Genomic DNA, 14275 nt, shown 5'->3' on the forward strand with positions numbered 1-14275 from the left:
CAGGAGTCTTCTCCAGCACCATAGTTCAAAGGCCTCAATTCTTTTGCGCTCAGCCTTTCTTATGGTCCAACTTTCACAGCCATACATTGCAACTGGGAACACCATGGCCTGGACTATACGCACTTTTGTTGGCAGGGTGATGTCTCTGCTTTTTAGTATGCTGTCTAGATTTGCCCTAGCTTTCCTCCCCAGGAGCAAGCGTCTTTTAATTTCTTGGCTGCAGTCCCCATCTGAGGTGATCTTGGAGCCCAGAAAAATAAAATCTGTCACTACCTCCATTTCTTCCCCATCTATTTGCCAGGAATTGAGAGGGCCGGATGCCATGATTTTGGTTTTCTTAATGTTGAGTTTCAAGCCAACTTTTGCACTCTCCTTCTTCACCCGCATCAAGAGGCTCTTTAGTTACTCTTCACTTTCTGACATTAGAGTGGTATCATCTGCATATCTTAGGTTGTTGATATTTCTCCCGGCAATCTTAATTCCAACTTTTGATTCATCTAGCCCTGCCTTTCTCAGGATGTGCTCTGCATATAAGTTAAATAGGCAGGGCGACAGTATACAGCCTTGCCGGACTCCTTTTCCAATTTTGAACCAATCAGTGGTTCCGTGTCCGGTTCTCACTGTTGCTTCTTGACCCGCATATAGGTTTCTCAAGAGACAAATGAGATGGTCTGGTACTCCCATCTCTTTAAGAACTTTCCACAATTTGTTGTGATCCACACAATCAAAGGCTTTTGCATAGTCAATGAAGCAGAAGTAGATGTTTTTCTGGAACTCCCTAGCTTTCTCCATGATCCAGCGTATGTTGGCAATTTGATCTCTAGTTCCTCCGCCTCTTCGAAATCCTGCCTGTACTTCTGGTAGTTCTCGATCCACATACTGCTGGAGTCTAGCTTGTAGGATTTTAAGCATAACTTTACTAGCATGTGAAATGAGTGCAATGGTGCGATAGTTTGCACATTCTTTGGCATTGCCTTTCTTTGGAATTGGAATGTAAACTGACCTTTTCCAATCCTGTGGCCACTGTTGAGTTTTCCAAATTGGCTGGCAAATTGAGTGTAGCACTTTTACTGCATCGTCTTTTAAGATTTTGAATAGCTCAGCTGGAATACTGTCACCTCCACTAGCTTTGTTGTTGCTCAGATTTTCTAAGGCCCATTTCACGTCACATTCTAGGATGTCTGGTTCGAGGTCAGTGACCATCTCATTTTGGTTATCTGGGATGTTAAGCTCATTCTTGTATAGTTCTTCTGTGTAGTTTTGCCATCTCTTCTTAATCTCTTCTGCCTCTGTTAGGTCTCTGCCATTTTGGTCCTTTATCATGCCCATCTTTGCATGAAACGTTCCCTCATATCTCCAATTTTCTTGAAGAGATCTCTGGTCCTCCCTGTTCTGTTGTTTTCTTCTATTTCTTTGCACTGTTCATTTAAGAAGGCATTCTTATCTCTTCTAGCTATTCTCTGGGAATTCTGCATTCAATTGGGTGTATCTTTCTCTTTCTCCTTTGCCTTTCGCTTCCCTTCTTTCCTCAGCTATTTGCAAAGCTTCCTGAGACAGCCATTTTGCTTTCTTGCATTTCTTTTTCTTTGGGATGGTTTTAGTTGCCACCTCTTGTACAATGTTGCGAACTTCCATCCATAGTTCTTCAGGCACTCTGTCTATCAGATCCAGTTCCTTAAATCTATTTGTCATCTCTACTGTATATTCATCAGGAATATGATTTAGTTCATACCTGAGTGGCCTAGTGCTTTTCCCTACTTTTTTCAATTTAAGCCTAAATTTTGCAACGAGAAGCTCATGATCTGAGCCACAGTCAGCTCCTAGGTCTTGTTTTTACTGACTGTATAGAGCTTCTCCATCTTTGGCTGCAGAGCACATAGTCAATCTGATTTCTATGTTGACCATCTGGTGATGTCCATGTGTAGAGCCGTCTCTTGGGTTGTTGGAAAAGAGTGTTTGTTATGACCATCGTATTCTCTTGACAAAATTCTATTAGCCTGTGCCCTGCTTCATTTTGTTCTCCAAGGCCAAACTTGCCTGTTATTCCGGTTATCTTTTGGCTTCCTACCTTAGCATTCCAATCCCCCATGATGATAAGGACATCATTTTTTGGTGTTAATTCTATAAGGTGCTGTAGGGCTTCATAGAACCGGTCAATTTCATCCTCTTCAGCACCAGTGGTTGGGGCATAGATTTGGACTACTGTGATATTGAATGGTTTGCCTTGGATTCGAATTGAGATCATTCTGTCATTTTGGGGATTGTATCCCAGTATTGCTTTTCCTATTCTTTTATTGACTATGAAGGCTACTCCATTTCTTCTCAGGGATTCTTGCCCACAGTAGTATACCTGATGGTCATCTGAGTTAAATTCACCCATTCCTGTCCATTTTAGTTCGCTGATTCCTAAGATGTCGATGTTCAGTCTTGTCATCTCTTTTTTGACTACGTCTAGCTTGCCTTGATTCATGGATCTTACATTCCAGGTTCCTATGGAGAAAAATCTTTTACAGCATCGGACTTTCCTTTCACCACCAGATATATCCACAGCTGAGCGTCCTTTCGGCTTTGGCCCAGTCGCTTCATTCTTTCTGGCGCTACTAGTACTAGCCCTCTGCTCTTCCCCAGTAGCATATTGGACACCTTCCGACCTGAGGGCTCATCTTCCAGCGTCATATCTTTTTGCCTTTTAGTACTGTCCATGGGGTTTTCATGGCAAAGATACTGGAGTGGTTTGCCATTTCCTTCTCCAGTGGATCACATTTTGTCAGAACTCTCTGCTATAACCTGTCCGTCTTGGGTGGCCCTGCACGGCATAGCTTATAGCTTCATTGAGTTACGCAAGCCCCTTCGCCACGACAAGGCAGTAATCCATAAAGGGGCTGACAAAGATTAGGTGGCAGCAGAGATACCAAAAAAAAGAAAAAAGAAGAAAAAATGCTAAATCGTTGTTGCCACATTAGGATTGTACAGATTTTTGAAATCTAGTTTTAAAAATTCTAGAGAGGTGGAGTTGAATTTGGATGTTAAAATTCCTTTGGATGGTTTCTTTATTCAGTTTATTTTATTACAAGTATTTGTATGCTACCTAATTTACCAGGAAAAAAGGGGCAAATTCACTTTGGGATCTTGTTGGCCAATATTTATTGGCCTAACAGCTCACAGAGAGTCTGAAAGTGTGATAGCATGCATCTACAGGCCTGAATAAACCAATGATTTAAAATAAGAAAAAAACGCAGCTCAAAGTTGCTAAATCCTGGCAATGTCGTACCATCTCTAGTGATGAAGGCCAGAACAGGGAGTGTTGGTTGTATTTATACCACACATTTAGTAAGATCAATTCAGTTCCAATGTATGACGCAAACTGACCACACAGGCATTTTATTTCTCTTGTCCCAACATTAATGGTTTCCTTACGTTAACTTAGTTTTGCATGTTATTGAAATCCGAAGATGTGTGTTCACTTTCTCATCTCTGTTTCTTGGTTTCTTTTTACTCTCTTCTGATGAAGGTAGAAGAAGAAGGTTGAAACAAGGACCTAAAGTCTTCTCCAACTGAACCACCCCAGAAGATGAGGGCTGTTTTTTGGAGAAAAAAAAAACATTGTCCCAATCAAAACAAAGACGTTGGTAAATAAAAGCTTAGCAGCCCCCACAACAGCAAGAATATACTCCAACATATTACCCCTAGATATATTGTAGCCATGTTAATCCTAATATACTTCAGTCAAGTAACTTAGTCAATAGCCTGTCTATGATTTGAGTTAACCAAGGTCAGGAATGTTGTGCGAACCCTCCTATCGCCAATGCTTTAATATTTTAATCTTGGCAAGTCACTTTTAAGCTTTTTTTCACCCAAAAGGTGAACCACAAACTAGCCGATCCCATTTTATTCAAACACATTGTATGAACCAGACTATGTGATCAGTTTATGGTTTAGTGAAAATTGAGTAATCCTAATTAATTTAATGATGTCTTAGTGTGTCTTGTGAATATAGTTCATACTTATTAATGACAGTTATCTAATAGAATGAAAGTTGAGTGAAAAGAGACAGGTGTGGATGATATAAGACATTCCAACTATGAAAATAATTACCTTGGTTGCAATGAAACATCTTCATGACAATGATAAAGACCTACTTGTGATGAAGTAAGGTTGCTAGACAATGGGACTTGTGAGAGAGCAAGCATTCAGATTTCATCTGTTAACAGGAGGAAGAGAATAATAGCAAGCTTTCTCTGAGAATCAGCCAAAGTGGGCTTGGACATCCATTCCTTCTTCCATGTGGGATCTTTGCTCTCCTGATTCCAATTATCGAGTTATTGTCCAGTGGTCTGGCTCTAAATAAAGTAACCCTATTAACTTTTTGGTTGTTACTGTATTCTGAGACAGACACAAAGAAAAAGAGAGAATAATACCACTATAACTAAATGCATCCCCTTCCTCTGCTGTAATTGCTTAATGTTTCAACCTATTTTAAAATACATGTTTGGATTCTGTAAGATATAACAACTTTTTTTTCAAAATAAAGTTGTCATATTCTGCTAAATCTCAAGGGATGCAGAATCTTTTAATTTTTTACTTCCACATACAAATGATTTCCCAAACCTACAGGAGAATCATTTCAATTAGTGCAAAGCTGATAATTAGCTAACTAATAAGGACTAATTTTCTGTCACAATTATTTCCTAATTAAATCCCAAACTGAGATTTCGAACCCAGATGGTCAGTAATGCTACAGATTTGTTTAAATTTCTTAGACAGTAACAAACTGCTAATTAGGTTTTGTAAATATATTAATTCTCTTGCGATTGAATTAATAATATTGCATGTTGGTAAATTATTACCTCATTAATTCTGATAGGACTTAGTCTGTCTGACATATAATCCACTTATCACACATTGGTAGTAAAAAGATTATGAATAAAATCATAAGTGAAACCTTCCTTTTAATTCAGGAGTGCGGCTGTCAATGTTTGGTGTCATATTTCCAAATAAGCAAGCCCCTGAGGCTGGAATTCAAAGTATGCTTACCTCAACACAGACAGATTTGATATGTTTATTTCAATCCATTTCCACATTAATTTTAAATGTGCAAAAACAGTCAGCATGAGATTTAGGAACATCTTGCACCTACAATTCTTAATAAGCCTGGTTTTTGAAAAATATTTTTCTTCTTGTAATGTATATTTGTCCAATATTACTACACACACACACACACACACACACACACACGTATGTGTGTATGTATGCATACATAATAACTGTATCTCAGTAATATTCCTTTGGGAGCCTCAAGGAAGGTGGTGAAGTTCCCTTCAGATTAGACATGCATTTATTGGCTTGGTTTATGATACAAAAACATTGTGTTATTAGCATTATGTCTAAACACAAGCCATGAGTGATTGAAGTAAAAGCATCCAAACCCTGGGTGGTATTTTAGAAGATCTAGTTACCTTAGGCATGGCTCTGTTTATTGTCCAACCCTACATAGGGGAAACTTTAAAACTGACTTCCCTTTCTGATCTGCACACAAAATTGGGAGGTAGGAATGACTACAAGATGGGAATCCTTGCAGAGTTTTTACTGCTTCTGGTTTCTTTTTATTTCCTCTCTGCATAAATGAGGGATGAAGTAGCTACACCCCAAGGATGGGGAGAAGGTCAGCCACTCTCTATGTTGTGTACAGTGCCTCTCACCATAATTAGCCCACCACCATTTTTTAAATTTTATTTTTCAATAAAACAAAAATAATCAGGAAATGGCATTTAGTCTGCTACCATAAAGATGAGTGAAGTTAGATTTATCTTCCCCATTTCCTCAAAGTGATTAACATGGGGGTCTTTCTTTTTTTAAAATCTTCACAACAGTCCTGATTTTTTGTACGTGCATTCCAATAAATATTTCCTTTTCCTTTCTCTTGTACAGACAAATTAAAAGGGGGGGGGAACCAAAAGGAGACAAACCAAATCACCTATTGAGCATCCATGGCTGAGAGTGGACTTGAATGTCCCCAATACTCACCCAACATCTCAACTTATTATATGTATTATATTGTGTGAGTGGCATGAAGGTTGATCAAAAAATCCTACTCTTATCAGGTACAGCACATGTTTATTATTCTGAACCCTGAAAAGTGTCCTGTGTATTCTATAAAGTGTCTCAACCTGCTAATATAATTCTCAAATAATTATCACAATAGCCTTTCAGTAAAGGAAAGAATGGCCATTAATTAAATCTGCATATTTCACTGAATACTGGCTTTTGTCAGGCATAAGAGAAACATTTGCCTAATTGCCTAATCAATAACTGAACTCATCTGCCAATTCAACCAAAGTTGTGTTTCCCAACTAATGTGCATCCTGATACCATCTTTTCATTTTAGGAGTCAACCACATATGTTCCAATTTTTGTTTTCTTCATATATGGACATCGTCGTAACACCTCATAACAAGTAAACAGTTTGTTTACTTGAGCATAGGCCAATTAGACCAAGCTGTTTATTCCTATCAATGGATTTTCAAAAAGGAATGTGTGATTCTCCATTCATTTACAGTATTCTATTTGAGCATCCCATATTTCTAAACAAGCACAGGCCATGTATGCATTAGATTTCCTCAAGTCTCCTTTTTCCATTCTCCTTCCAAAGTGACATGCAGGAGATGACAAGCAATCTGTCTCCTATTCTGTTTATTCAAAGTGCAATAAGATGGGATTACATCTTGGCTCTCCTGCTGTAAAATCTATAGTTCTACTCTATTGTAGCCAAAATTAGTCATTCAGGCTGTCCCCCAAGATGAACCATTAAGACACTGCTGAATGAACACGATGTAGTTCTCCAATTTGAAATATTAAATATTTGGCTTTCTCTGGGCCTGCAGGTATTTCATCACCTACCAAAGTAACATCATTAGTGCCCCGCCATTGGCATTGATGATGTTAGCTATCTGGCACTGCCTGACACTGATGATGTTACTTAGTTGGGTAATAAAATGCTTGCAAGCAAATATTCAAGTCAGATAGAACCAAGGACTCCACAGTTCAGTCCTGCGCTACATATATTTCTTCTATTGGAATTCATATTAAATGCTTCAAAATTATGCAGAAATTTGCATGCAGGGAAAGCACCAAGGAACAGCTATTCTTTCGGCCTGAATGCCTATGACAATGTGCTCTGCTGGCCAGTGTCAAATACAAAACTACAATAAACTACACAGCTGGATGTAAAATAACTCAACAAAGAGGCTGAAAAATGATATGGCTAATGATCATGGATTCTCACCTCAGACGAAACAAATAGCAGCACACCATGGATATCCTCAAGGAGAACTAGAACAAAATATAATCCCCAAACACACCAAAAATATTGACAACTACCATCAGGACTACATCTCTAAAACAAGCTGAAACATGGAAAATAAAACTCCCTAACAAGCTGCTCAAGCTAAACACTAGAGGCAAAGAGGTACTTGAACCCAAATATGGGTAGTCAACGTGTCCATGCAGAACACAACATCCCCCAGAAAGACCTCAAGCATAACATAGACAATGCTAATCATTTATAATTTTTACAGCCTTAGAAGCAGCATTTAAAACCACAGTACTTGCCCCAGAAACCCAAGAAAACATAAGGCAGACAATCATATCACAGACCAGAAGAGCGCAGAATCAGAACCTAGTTGAAGCAGAAGATAGAGCACCTCTCAAAGACTTAAAGAAGGACTTAAGCATCTTAACCATCACCATCCTTCTAGCAGACAAAGGCTGAACAATGGTTACCATGGACAGAAAAAAAAGGAACTGATGATGTTACCTAGTCAGGTAATGAAATGTCTGCAAGCAAGCAACCAAGCCCAGAGGCACCAAGGGGTCTACAGTTCAACCTACATGTATTCTCTTCTATTGAAATATCAACTCTGTGTGCCTCAGCCACTTACTGTTTTGAGAAAGCACTTGAGTTCAACTAAGCCAAGACCCTAATTTTTGGACATGCAATAAAGCAAGCTAAAAACTTTAAATAATTAGGCATAATTTCTCAAAGCTCTATCAAACCCAAGGTACATCAAAATTAAGTAAGTTGAAATGCACAACTTCAGTGGTAGCAAGTACAATCTTTTCAATTTGCCAGAGGAGCGCAGGATATTCCAGCAGTATTAAAGTTATATTGGATAGGGCACGGGTATCAAACTCGATCGCACGTGACGTATCGTGACGTATCGTAACTTTTTTGTCTTTGAGCTGGGGTGGGTGTGGCCTGCACACGACACATCTGGCCTGTGGGCCACCAGTTTGACACCCCTGGGTAGGGCATAGGTGGAACTTTTATTTGCAGCTCAGTTGGGACAATTGTTTCTTTGACCCTCTGAAAAGGATTCAGTCTAAGCACCAAATTCCAAGTTATTTCATGTGTATCTAATCTGGTACTAAGATAAGGCTTTAGATTGGTCTAATCTAAAGCAGTCACAGGCATATGGATCTATATTAATTGTCCACTGGCTGAAGTTACTGGTTTTTTAAAGATGTGTAAGCTCTTTAATTATGGTTTAACATATGACTCAATGTTAAAAAAAATCTTGCAAGAACTGCAACACTGTGATTCTGCAAAGGGGTTATTTTGATGGTGGGCTATAATTATGCAATTACGATGTAATTTTAGAGAAAGGTAAATATGTAATTGCCGTATAACTGCTATAAAAAGATCAGAAGCCACTTCTTTGTATCTTTTCTCTTCTCTTTTTCTTCTTTTTTATTTTCTTTTTGCACTTTTTATTTTGTCTTCCTTTTTCTTTTTCTTTCCTTTCTATTCTATTTCAGTTTGTATTCATTTTTAATCTAAATGAATATGGGTTGAATATAAAAATGAATGGCCACAAATAGTTGTACATTTGCTACTCTATACAATGAACTGCCTTCCAACTTTCATTCTGATTCTTATTAATGACTGTAGATTCTGCTTTAGGAACTGTTTAATTATAGGTTTTGCAATGTACTTTCTGCTTGCCTTGCTTTGTGGTTTCAACTTACTGTTATGGTGGTTGCTCTGTCTTGACCCCCTCAATTCATTGAGCCTTTAGTGCTTGTGTCCACAGTCCAGAGGCAGGGATCCTTGTTTGAGCCTGAGGCCAGGCATGCGCCCCCTTTATATATGCCTGCTCATAATAATAATAAACTTTATTACGGTCGTAGGCAAGCAATAGCCATCACTTTTTACAATATATTAAATAATAATAATAAAAAAAATAGTACTAACATTAATAGTAAATAATAACATCCCTGTTAAGAAAATACATGTTCTCAAAATGTTAGGGTCACTCCCTAATTTATGTGAGTGGATAGCCGATTAATGTGTGAGTAAATATAATGTTCCAAACATTATTAGAGATATCCCTTTATATATGAAACAACGTATCTAATCACACAAAATCTTCCTGGTAAAATGGCAAGTTTGTACAAAATGTAGTAAGGAAACATGGTCCTGCACCCAAGAATTCCTAGGAGGAGTATTTATTCTGGTAGAGTAATATGCACAAGAAGACACTAAATTATAACGTATCTCGTGATTTGTTACCACAGCGTAAACAGTACATGTGTTAAAAAAGAGAATGCTGCATTTTAAACATTTGGGTTTTAGCTGGAAATAGTTGCATATTTTATTTTATATCTAAGAAAAAAGATGACTGTGAATTAAAAGTCAATGGAAAAAGACGAGGCTTTTTTCTCGTCACATTGAAAGGATGTGGAAGGTTCTTCATTCAGGTGACTGCTAGGCAGAGTGGGTTTACCATTTTACAAATTACTAACTTATTGGGCAGAGTCTATTAATAAATACTCTAGCCCCTTAAGAGAAAACAAACTGATGAGCTTAATCACCGGTCTTTTCCCTATTTTCCGAACTCCAGTGATGAACCACCAGACTTACCTTAGGCTTTTTGTGGGGTAAGTGGACACTTTTACACAAAGCACTCTCCTGTAGCCTCCTATCACTTGGTCTTTTATAAATCCCTGCTGGCCTGAATTGGGTCCAGAGGCATTCTTATAAATCAGGGAAATGCTCAAATGGGCTTTTTGTTTTTTTTATGACCAACTTCCCAGTTTCTTAATGAAAGTAGTAACGTTTGAGGCAAGAAGCTTGATTGGACAGAAAGGAGCTGCTATTGGGCACAAGCTTGCCAATCCCAGCAACTGATACCAATCCTGCTGCCATCTGTGTCTCTTTCCCACTTGGTTTACCCATCCTACATCTCCTGTCTAGTGAAATGGCTACATGGCCTGTATATTCTACCAGTGTATTTTTTATAGTAGGGTGAATTTGTCTTCCTATTTTCATGGCTGGATTTCTATCAATTTCTACATAAAGTCAATCATTACCTAATTTTACTTGTGCTTCCTTTCCCCATCTCTTTCAAGTCCATTATCTTATGCTGTTATTTGTCAAGGCTGACTCCTAATGCGCCTGTACTCGAAAGTTGACAATAGAAACAGAGGGAGGGGGGAGGAGAATGCTTGGAATGCATTGGGAGCAGGGAGGGAGGTAAGAAATTTATGTGAGCCATTTGCAGCCTGAGACGATCCTGATACTTCAAGGCCGTGTAATGGGAATCTTCCGAAAGTGCAGACTGTTTCCCCAAAATAAAAAGAACGTGTTGGATTGGTGGACAATGGACAATGGGTGACCCACATAGGGAAAGGGAGAAACTAACTATGCAGTTTTTCACACAAAAACCTTAGAGCTAGCTTTGCTTCTTCTGTGCCTGTATGGTTCTATCAGAAACATTATACTCTTGGTAAAATAATGTCCCAGGAGTTTCTTTTGCTGCATATGCCAACGGGACAGTTGACATTATTATTCTATGTAATTATGCTATATGTAGGAATTCTATTGATTTTCAGTAAATACCCAATCTACAATATTACTAAAAATAAATAATACTCAAACCTGGGTAAATAACCTTTTATGCACAGACACATGATGCAAAACCTTAGCTCTGGAAAAGGCTATAATTCTGGGAAAGGTGGAACAGAAGAGAAGAGAATGACCAGTAGCAAATTGGATGGACTCAGTTATCATAGCGACTAGCGTATCATTGGAAGAGGTAAAAGTTCACATTAGGGATAAATCATCTTGGAGAAAATCTATCTTTATGGTCACTAAGAATAGACAACAACTTGGTAGCACATAATCATCATCAAAAAAACCTTTTAAAAAATTCTGATGCGTGCCTGGGTTATGAGCACTACAGTAACTGAAGTATAAATAACTGAAGAATTCTAGTGAGAAAAGTATTACTACAGAAAATCATTATACATGACTATTTCTCTTGCTAAGAAATAGTGGAACATACAAAGCAAGATTCAGTTCCTAATGGAGAAAAAAAGTCAAGGTATCACTGTAATTGGAGTAATGGTAGTTCCCTATACCCTGCTTGCCTCACAGTATTTCGTGGCTGGACAAATATAGAAGAACTTTATGCAGCCTTCCTATCAGCTGTCCCCACATCTGCATCCATTCTAGGTTTCACCAAACCTATCTAATTTTATCAAGAGAAAACACAATACAGCTTTAAAACAAAATTAAACTATGTTGTTAGTTACAGATTATAGGGGGGGAAAGAGTAACAAAATGTTCTGTGCACAAAGCAAAAGCACTTCCCTTGTTTGTTCTATAGTTAAACATTTTTCATCCTTAGAAGCTGGAATCTGCCTTCTGAGTAACTGAAGGCCATTATCCCATGTCCTGGACCTGGACAATGAAAAACAGGTCTTTCTGTTCTCCATATGATCCCTTTTCCAGATCTCAAAAAGTGTATTGTAGATCTTCATTTAGACATCTTCTCTCAAGACTGCACATCCTCAATTCCTTTAATCCCTCCTTGGAAGGTTTAATTGCTAGGTAGGGCTCTCGCTGTTTTATTTTCATCAATTTTAGTTTTTAATGTTTTTTTTAAGTAGGTGCCTACTGCTGAGTACAGTATTCAAGCTATGATCTGATTGGTGCAAAATATAGGTGAATGATTACTTCTCATGACTTGGGAAGCTATTCTTCTATTGATGCAACCTCAGACTGCTTTTGCTTTTTGAACAATTGACGTATATTCACCTTGCCATAAACTTCAATTGCAATATCCTTGTCATGCACGCTATTAACGAGCCAGGTACAACCATTCCCCGTACAGAGCTATACGTTTCTTTTTGTTTTTGCTTTTCCTAAGTAAATAACTTGGCACTTCTGTGATACCAGCATGGAACTAACTAACCTGTAGTTTCCCTGTGTTAAGATAGAGGCAGCATAAATCTTTCTTCAGTCCTACAGAAGTTCTCAAAACCAACAAATAGAAATTGACTCGGTCAACTATACTCGCGTATAGTCCAGGCCATGGTTTTCCCAGTTGCAATGTACGGCTGTGAAAGTTGGACCATAAGAAAGGCTGAGCGCAAAAGAATTGAGGCCTTTGAACTATGGTGCTGGAGAAGAGTCCTGCGAGTCCCTTGGACTGCAAGGCGTTCAAACCGGTCAGTCCTAGAAGAGGTCAACCCCGACTGCTCTTTAGAAGGCCAGATCCTGAAGTTGAAACTCAAGTACTTTGGCCACCTAATGAGAAGGAAGGATTCACTTGAGAAGAGCCTAATGTTGGGAAAGATTGAGGGCAATAGAAGAAGGGGACGACAGAGAATGAGATGGCTGGATGGAGTCACTGAAGCAGTAGGTGTGAATTTAAATGGACTCCAGAAGATGGTAGAGGACAGGAAGACCTGGAGGAACATTGTCCATGGGGTCGCGACAGGTCGGACACGACTTCGCAATTAACAACATTAGCAGGTTTCATATATAGCCCAGGATGCTATCCACCTGGCTCTGGCTTTCATCTCATTCAACATCAATAGTTATTCTCTGTGAGTTCTAGTCCTGCATTAGGCACAAAGCCAGTCAGCTTAGCCACTTTCTCCCAGACCGAGGAAGGAGGCTATGGCTAACCATTTCTGAAATACCTTGCCAAGGAAATAACAATGAAAATCTGTCATGATCGAATGGGGAAAAAATGTTTCTGTCAAGCTTAAGTTAACATCCTTTAGCATTCTCAAAAAACAAACAAAAAATCCCCAACCAAACCAAAAAAAAAAACAACCCTGAGTCAAATAGAAGTAATGTAATTCTGCTTTTTGTTTATTATCTCCTTTTGCAATCTTCACTGAGCAGCTGGTATGTTGTTCTTTTTCCTGCTTTTGTTATTCTGAACTAACTGAATTGTCCCTTTTTTAGTTCTTTAGCATCTTTTACTAATCTCCACTCATTTCTAAGCTTGAAACCATCTCTATAAATCCAGGCTGTATTTATACATTTCAGTGACCTTCTACCTCCTATGTGTGCCCTATTTGCTTTTCAGATCTACAGTAACATTTTTTTTTTTGCATCCACACTTGCTTCTTCCATTTTTCCCTCCCCAACCTGTAGTGTTCTTAGAATCTCCTTTTATAGCATCTTTCCTTTGTGGGAGTTCTTTTCCCAAAGCTTCTCTTGCCGTGGAATTCTTATTATTGCTCTGACTTTATTTAAATCTTCTCTCTGGAGTTCCTTTATACATCAGAGGGAGTCAAGCAATTCTCCAAAGCACCTGAAGGCAGGACAAGAAGCAACGGGTGGAAACTAACCAAAGAGAGAAGCAACCTAGAACTAAGGAGAAACTTCCTGACAGTTAGAACAATTAACCAGTGGAACAACCTGTCTCCAGAAGCTGTGAATGCTCCAACACTGGAAGTCTTTAAGAAGAGACTGGACAGCCATTTGTCTGAAATGGTATAAGGTTTCCTGCCTGAGCAAGTGGTTGAACTAGATGACCTCCAAGGTCCCTTCCAACTTTATTATTATTATTATTGATGGATCATCGCACAGTCAGCCAGATGTTCAGATTGGATTTGGCATTTTGTCTACCTATCGAGTCCTTACCCAGGACCTGGGATAGGCGGATGTGGATGTTTGATGGTATTACAGGTATCATCGCAGGATGGAAGCAGTTCCTAGTAAGGCCACCTTTTGCAATTGACTAATAGCGAATTTCTCAGTGCCAATGGTGTTCAAGTGGTGCTCCAGTTGTTTTGGGATTGCACCCAAGGAGCCTATTACTATTGGTACTATCCTTGCTTGCTTTTGCCACAGTCTTTCTATTTCTATTTGTAGGTCTTTGTATTTTGTTACCTTCTCCAGTTCTTTCTCGTCTATTCTGCTGTCTATTATTATTATTATTATCAATCATCGCACAGTCAGCCAGATGTTCAGACT

General features: G+C 38.7%; 1 long non-coding RNA gene across 2 annotated transcripts in view; it reads right to left on the reverse strand.

Moving 5' to 3' along the window:
• Nucleotides 1-3241: 3241 nt before the first annotated feature.
• LOC120300266 overlaps nucleotides 3242-14275 on the reverse strand; it is a 58949-nt gene continuing 47915 nt past the window's right edge. For both annotated transcript variants that reach the window (XR_005554613.1, XR_005554614.1), the window contains exons 2-3: nucleotides 9025-9149; nucleotides 3242-3578 (exon numbers count right to left, since the gene is read on the reverse strand). This is a non-coding gene — a long non-coding RNA (uncharacterized LOC120300266). The remainder of the gene's footprint in view (nucleotides 3579-9024; nucleotides 9150-14275) is intronic.

This window comes from Crotalus tigris, unplaced genomic scaffold, assembly GCF_016545835.1.
Source record: "Crotalus tigris isolate CLP2741 ecotype Arizona unplaced genomic scaffold, ASM1654583v1 scf7180000024339.11422700, whole genome shotgun sequence".
NCBI lineage: Eukaryota > Metazoa > Chordata > Lepidosauria > Squamata > Viperidae > Crotalus > Crotalus tigris.